Raw genomic sequence first — 8,112 nt, 5'->3', positions numbered from 1 at the left:
TTAGCGTCACTAGCAAGGCAACGTGGTGTAGAAGCTGGAGTTGGAATCCCACCAGTGCAACCTGCTAGTTGTGTGACCTTCAAGTCATCTGCCTCTCTGAGCTTTAGTTCCATCATCTACAAACATAGAGGGAAGAAATGTGCTGTTTCAGAACAGTTACGAGGAGTGGAGACACTACTGGGCATACAGTGGGTGCTCAGTAAATGGACAAGCCTCCTCCCTGGCATTAACTGAACGTCGTCGGTCTTCATTAGCTGCTGCAGCAGAGAAATAAGGAAGGAAGCACCATCACAGTGACAGCTGATCGAGGGGAAGTGGAAGGCAGGCTCGGACCTCATTTAAAGTGCCTGAGAAACATTTCCCCAAAACCACATAAGTAGGTGTAAACAAACACCCCAGGGCTGGAGCCCACGTTTGTGTCATTCCACGTGGACGGCACGTCCCCGCACCCCACCATCGCAGCCCGCCCTCTCCCCAGCCCCGCCAGCACCCAGGAGGCTGTGGGGACGGACACTCCACCCCCGGAACGGAAGGACCAGCCAGACCCTAAGCTGGCTGGTCTCACCCTCTGCTTAGAACAGACCCTTCTGTGTTTGAGGTAAGAACACCGGATGCCACTTCCCCAGTCAGCTGTGGTTCACACAGACTCAAAGGAAAGCTTCCAGGAAGAGCTTCCCGTCATCCTCCAGCCTCCCTCGCGCTCCCCAGATTCAGGAGAAACCCCCCGATGGCCTGCACCGAGCGTGTCCAGCTCTGGAGCGGGGACCTCCTGCCCCATGAAACATGAGGCCCCACGCGGGGTGGTCCGTCCTTCCTCAGAAGACTCTGCGGCCCCTGAGGGCACGGTCGTGCTTCTCCAGTGTCTCGGGCACGTGCAGCTGGAAGCTCCGGCCTTTCTCCAGAGGCTTTGTCCCGGTTCTGAGCTGCTCCTGGAACTTGCTGTTCTGGAGAAGACGCGGTTGGTTTTCTTTTGACTGAAGTGGCGATGAGCATTCCAGGATGAGTTACTAGGTCATCAGACGTGGGGGTCGCCTCCTGCATGTTAGCTCCACTTGGGAGAAGGGACGCTCCCCCAGGATTCCGGGGAGAGGAAGGCAAACCCACGGGCCAGTTCCCAGCGGTAAACTAAAAGGTATTACTGGATTTAAACTGTATTTTTGTATCATTTTACCTCACACGATTAGCTTGGCCTTTCTCCTTGTTAGCATGCTCACCTTTCATGCTGCAAAAGTGACAAGAATTCTGTATGTGATGTACCAAGTGCACTTTTTACACACTCAGCTCACAGTGAGCAAAGTGATCAACTTCCTTATAGTGCACTTAGAAAGTAGCACAACCAACCAGCCCTCTCACTTCCCCTACAGTCCCCACTTAAGAAGGACAAGGTGGGCTGCTGGTCCTGGCTTACAGCTCCTCCAAGGCCCTGCCTTCTCCCCTTGGAGTGGGAGCCATCACAACTGCCCCACTGTGCGGTCGGGCCCCCCAGACGGCTGTCCTGCTGCCCTCTGTCCGTCCCCTGCCCAGCCAGTCGCTGCCTCACACGACCGACCAACCTTCCCTCCTCATCGCAGAGCCCAGCTGATGGCTGTTCTAGTCTTTAGATCAGAACTGTGTCCACTCTGACAGCTTATCAAAGGGGTGATGAGGGGTGTGCTCCTCTGCTGGTTTCCCTCGTAACTGAAAGGCCAACCCGACATCAATTTCCCCAGTAACCGGTAAGTAACCTCGCTTTCCCCCCAGAGCGGAGACTCCTGCCCACCTGCCAGCCGGCCACACACAGTGGGCGTCACTCCAGACCTGGCTTCAGACACGTAAGCTCTCCAACCACCCATGAGCCACGGACGTCTCTGTCGCTGCCCTGGGCTCACTCTTCAGTCCTGAAGCCGGGCAGGTTCGGGGCCAGCAGACATGGGGTGCAGCCCAACCCCCATCGATGGAGGAGTGGAGGGAGGCGGCCCGAGACCCAGGCTGAGTGGGAGGAGGACGTGGTACCACCACTTGAAAGACGGTTTTCTCTTCCCCAGCAGACTTGCTGCTTCTCTGCAACCCCGGTCCTTGACCAGACAGAACCACCCACAGTGCCGCTCGTGAGGGCTCTGTCCTCTGGAATAGCTGCTGTGTTTCTACAATGGGGAGGGGGCTTCTCTTCCGTAAATGCTGGCTTACACGTGGCTTAATACCTAGCTTCAAGTGGATGATTTTGCTCTAATCCAGTGCCCACTGCTTGGCTTTGACTCCCTGCAATCTATGCCCTTCTGCTCTGATGCATACACACTTTTTCCCCCTGGAAAACCTTCTGTCTAGTAAAATCATGCATTTAAAAGAAAAGAAGAAAGAAAGAAAAATAAGATGTAAAGGAACAATAGGGCTAGGACCAGACCACTGAATACCTAGGGACCTTGGGGGCCAGAGCCTGAGGAAACCCAAATCAATCCATCAGTTAAAGTCCCCACCGACGTGTACTTTCATCACAGCCCATCCTTTGTGTCCTCGCAGGCTTTAAACCCAGGGCCTCGCGTTCTCCTTTCGTAGGTCCCAGGAGACATTCTCTTCCAGGGCAGGGCAGCGACACCAGGACTAAAAGGTGGTCCCGAGCAGCCTTCCTCCTCCGTCACACTCCTCGTGTCTTCTGGGATGCCCTGCGGTCCGCACGGCCCAGCACAGGGCAGCGGGGCCATCCTGAAGCCACCACCCCATTTCTGGTGCTAGAGAGAAATACTTTCTTTTCCAGGTGTTCATAAATACATTGTCACTCTGACTGCAGGAAACCGTGCCGGACCATTTCCACACATCACCACGCAGCAGGAAATGGAGGACCCCCAGGCCCACTTCCCTGTTTACCAAACACACAGGGGCCAGAACGCACATGGAGACACATCAAGGGAACAGGCGACAGTTTCACCTCTTCTCTCCCAATCTGGACCCCTTCTATTTCTTTTTCTTGTCTGACTGCTATGGCTAGGACTTCCAATAGTATGTTGAACAGGAGTGGTGAGGGTGGGCTTGTCTCGTTCCCGGATTTCAGCAGAAAGGCTTTCAACTTTTCACTGTTGAGTATTATGCTGGCTGTGGGTTTGCCATAAACAGCTTTTATTTTGTGGAGATATGTTCCCTCCATACCACTTTGCTAGGAATTTTTATCATAAATGGGTGCTGAACAAGGGAACAGGTGAATCTGACGGTCCGGTGGCTAAATCCCTGGGGTGGAGGCCAACCTCTGAGAGAATGGCCAGTATCTGACACCCACGGGCACCGCGGCAGGCCAGGGGCTGTCTGCTGAGGGATGGACGACCTTTGTCAGAGCGCAGTGACCCAACACTCTGAAATGACCATCAGCTCCAAAACTCAGTGCTCCGGCAGAAGAGGGTACCACCCCCCCATCCCCGTGTCAGGGCTCCCGATGGGTGGAAAATGCACCCCGGAGAGAAAAGAGAGTCAAGGTCTCCCTGAGGCCGTCTGTCACCGGGGAGGGATGTGACAGGGCCCCCAGCGGTCCCTCTGTGGATATTTTTTCTAAGTAGTTTCCAGGGAACTTACTCTAAATTCCTGGTTGGGGATGGAGGGCTGTGAAAAAAACAAAACAAGCAACCTGAGTTTATCATTTTTATCAGGCAAAACTTGTACTTTTGTACAAGGTGGTGGGGGTGTGGGGAACACAAAGCTACGTCCCTTTTAATAAGAGAGCGGGAGGGACCTCCTTAACCAGCCCGGGTCTCATCAGTGGAGGAAGGCCCCCACCAAGGCAGTGAGCACCCTGGCACGCCCCCCAGGGGCTGGGGGCTCAGGGTTGCTGCTGCCCTGCTAACAGTGGCCTCCAGCAATAGGGGACCTCTATTTCCAGTTTCTGTGCAAGCTGGGCTGACCTGAGTTACCCTGATTGCTACAATAATTCCAGTCTGGCTATGTCCCCTTTGGGCAGCCAGGACCTTAAACAGAAATCAGCTGTGCCCCCATCACTGAGAAAAGTCCGAAGTGCAACCAACGTGTGTGGTGTTCAGATGTGTGTGTTCAGAAGAGAAAGAAGAAAAGAAAGTAGGCATCAGAACACTATTTTTTAAAGTTAATCTGGAAAAGCCTCTGAACGCACAAAAAGTGGCTTCTGAGAGTAAAAATTTTCTGGCTTAGGAGTACTTTTTGGACATAAAGGCAGCAGCACATCCATCGCGGGTCACCTGGAACCAACTCCACACGTGCTTCCTGCGGACAAGCACTAATGCTGCCAAACTGTAGTTTGAAAAGTAAGACATACTTTGGGTGAAATCTAAGAGAAAAGGGTGGCGTGTTAGTGACGGCGGTCCCTGTCGTTTGGATGGGGTCGCACAGAACCACCACGCAGCGTGACAACAGAAACTGGGACAAAGTACTGGAGCATGTGATTCACATAGACAGGTGTGTGTATGATTTATAGATTATTCTAATAACGTGTTTTAACCTCTTCCGAGCTGCTTTCTGCTTTTAGTCAGTGCTTAACTGAACTGGGTCATGATGTACAGAAACTGAAATCAGACAAAGAACTCTACAGCATGTTTTGAAAATAGCAACGATTTGATAAGTGCCAGCATTGTACTGTCAACAAAGGAACCAAGGAGAGCCTTCACTGTCGGCAGGGAATGAGAAAGCTCGCGACCACAGTTACCTAAAATAAGAGTATAAGTACCCGTGTTTTGGTAACCAAGGAGAATTATCTAGTGTATAAGGCATGAATGTCAATGTAAGATATATTAAAAAAAAAACAATTCAATTTCCCACAGACAAGCTTAACAAAGTTAGTAACAATTAATCACACTAACATCTGCACAGCTCTCAGGGTTCCCAGCACTTTAACATCCATTGTTTCGCTCTGTCAGTGCAACGGGGCTGGCGTTCTGCACAACAGAAACGGAGCCGGAGTGCAGGGAGGAGGGCAGGTCAGACAGTCAAATGAGATGAATTTGCTCAACAAGTCAAAATATTGAATTCATTTGTCTGAAACAAAATGGCTGGGACTGTATCCCCTGACTGTCTGCCTTCTTGGGCAGAAAAAGGGCGAGAGTAATTTCCATGTATTTGCATCAGAAGTCAGTTCACAGCAAAGGAAGTGAAATCCCAGACTTTATCAGAGGAAAATCTAACATGTCGACAGACAGCACGTCCCACAGCCGGGCCGGGAGGGACTGGGCTGGGGCCAGAAAGGCGGGTCTGGGGACAGAGCTGGTGCTCCGGATGGAGCAGCCGGTCCTGTTCTGACCCCCACCTGGTCACCGGCGTCCTCTTTTCTGTCCCTGTGCCTCGAAGCCCTGTACTGATGGCTGGGTCCTCCTGCCCCTCCATCAGTGCTCAGACTCCCGTTCCTCCTCTCCCTGGGTCTCCTTCTCTAGGTCCTGCCGTCCTCTCTTGAGTTCCTACTGTAACGCTAGGACCCCTCTGCCAGCTCAGGTTCTGTTTATAATTCCTTGGTGGGGCCTCTCTGGCTGCCGCGTTCAGGGCAGGCTTGGTGAAGGATGCTGTGGGCACGCAGACATGGCCCTCTGTCTCCTACACACTTCCCGACCCAGGTCAGCCACACCTGCTTTCCTCCGAGTCCACGCTGACCGCCACCTCTTCCACATGAGCCGCCTCTTCCCAGGACACGTCCTCACCCTGAGGACAGGGCCAGTGTTCCCTCCCCAAGCCCCCTGACTCCCCTGTGACCCGGCGTGGCCCCTCTCCTCTGTCCCATGTTGTGTTGCCCCGCTTTTCCTCTGGCTCTGCTGTCACGGTCACCTTGCCCTCCTCCCGGGGGAGCCCGAGAGCCCCTGAGGGCAGGGCCAGCGCAGTGCCCTGCTTATTGGAGACACTCAACATCTGCTGAACTGTGAAGAAAATCATGTTTTTATAGAGCGAGTAAGTGTGAAGGCCGGTGAGGTCGCTGTTGGCTTTAAGAGAGAAGCAGGCCCCTAGTCCACTCTGGACACTGTCCCTCACTCTTTACCAGCGACCACTCAGCCAGGGAACGTTGCCCAAAGCTGTGGCGTCCGTGAGCCCGAGTCACTCGGGCAGCTGGGCGGCTCTGTCCTGCTTCTCGGGCAGGGCACACCCATCTGCAGAGACGGAACAGCCACCAGGACGGACTCCTTACCCACGGTGTCAGAGGTCACAGCTGACAAACAGCCCGAAGCTGGGTTTCTAAGCCGGGCAGGTGGCTCGTTTATACGTGTGACAGAGGGAAGACTGCAGGGCCGGCAAGGCCCGTGGGCCACAGCTGCAGAAATCCCGTGACACCACACCAGCCCCCGTGGGCTCCGGGGAGGATGAGCGGGAGGGAGGGCGTGTGTGATGCGGACGCGCTGGGTGTCTTCGGTCCGCAACCAGTAAGGGCTGAGAAGCGCTGCTCTGCACGGGAGGCCGGATGCAGAACTCAGCAGTGCGTTATCTGCTGCTGCCCTTTTTATTTCAGAGAAAATTCTTCTGACTGGCCACATTCTAACGTATGAGTAACTCCACTGAGACATTATTTACGGCTCCACACTGAATTTTGAAGGATTCACAGAGGAATGAAGTTTATCCCATTGTTTAGAAAGTGTGAGGAAGAATCAAGCTGAAAAAATAATGTGGATTCAGTTAAAAAAAGTCCCTGGGAGTTACTATGTTTGAATATTTTGACTATTAAAAACAAAGTTTTCTCACTGGCATGGAATTTTGAAAACGGGCTTAGGAGCATCTGCTAAGACAGACCCGGCCCTTCCACTCAACTGGGGACACGGTCCTCACAGGAACCACACACAAATCACGCCGCAACCCTGCGTCCAAGTGTGGCTCCGGTTAGGCTCCAGGAAAGAACTCGGGGATGACGGCCTGTGCTGGGCGTGGCCGGAGGGAGGAGGGAAGGTAGACTAGAGGAAAGAAAAGAAGGGAGGGAGGGGACGCAGGGAGGAGAGAGAGCCTGGAAGGGAGACAGACGCTGGAGAGCAGGACCCAGAGAAAGACGGGACCTTCAAGGGCAACTGGCGGTTCTGAAATGACCAAGGTGACGAAGCCTCTGCCCTTGGGGGCGTCACCAGGAGGGGCAGGTCAGGGCAGACACCGCCACGTGGGGCATCCGCACTTTCCATAGAGCAGCGAAGGACCCCAGTGTTCAACAGTAACAGAAACATTCAGGGGTAGATGCGTTGTGACCTGAAGAAAGCGCCACAGCAATTAAAAAACAAAAGCCATTGATACTTAAGTTTCTAACCACCAGACTTCAGTCTGTTATGTCCTTTAATTGCAGTGCCCATCCTGGGGGCAGGTATTGTCAGACCCACTTTATGGACCGGATAACTGAGGGTTGCGAGGGCAGGGAGCTGGTATACGATCCCCGAACCCCCCAGACTCCTTCATTCATTCATTCTCTCAACAGAGGTTTACCCCTGGGTCCTGCCGAGCCCCCAGGTCCCAGGTACGGGAAGTAACTGGGGAAGGAAACAAAGTCCTTGCAATTAGGACCTCATCATCTGGTACGAAAGAGAGTCAATCAACAGCCAACCAAAGCAACACCTAATTACAGAGCTTGAGAGACCCCATGAATGAAACGGCCAGAGAGCCGTCACAGAAGATGAAGCGGGCTGTCCCCACATTCGCCAGCACGGGGAGGGCCTGGCTGGGCCCGAAGGCTGCGGGGATGAACTGCTCCCAGGTCCTTCCTCTTCACCCCCTGCGGTGTCTTCACCAGCTTGGTTCTCCACCCTCACTCTTCCTACTCTCTCTGCATGTTTCATTCACTCTTAGCTGCCAATGGATGAATGTCCAGAGACTCCTGAGCTGCCCTGTCTCAGTCCCGAATTTTACTCAGTGGTCATGCAGGACGCTGCTGGGGTCTGTGTGCACGTGCACGTGCGCGTGCTGCGTTCCCCTTTTAAAATGAGGACCGTGTGAACCGTGCACCAGCAGGATCCCACCTGCAAAGCTCTCCAGCGGCAGGGCGTGAACCCTGCACACACACTAAGGGAAGCTGCTCAGGTCCTATGGGGAGAATCGGTTACTGAATAAACTGGAAGAGAAAAGCTCTGAGTTCATTCAGTAATCACTGTCTGCCAGAAGTCAGGGGTTGGAAATCCTTGGCTTTAAGTCACACGACACAAAAGTAACTTGAACATGGAGTGAGGGGGGCACGGC

At 53.6% G+C, this 8,112-nt stretch overlaps 1 protein-coding gene across 2 annotated transcripts in view; it reads right to left on the bottom strand.

The window, feature by feature from the left end:
• GALNT7 (polypeptide N-acetylgalactosaminyltransferase 7) overlaps nucleotides 1-8,112 on the bottom strand; it is a 94,614-nt gene that overhangs the window by 37,806 nt on the left and 48,696 nt on the right. The window lies entirely within an intron of this gene.

The sequence above is a fragment of the Camelus ferus genome, chromosome 31 (genome assembly GCF_009834535.1).
Source record: "Camelus ferus isolate YT-003-E chromosome 31, BCGSAC_Cfer_1.0, whole genome shotgun sequence".
In the NCBI taxonomy this organism is placed as follows: Eukaryota; Metazoa; Chordata; class Mammalia; order Artiodactyla; family Camelidae; genus Camelus; species Camelus ferus.
This window is presented reverse-complemented; position numbering and strand designations above follow the sequence as displayed.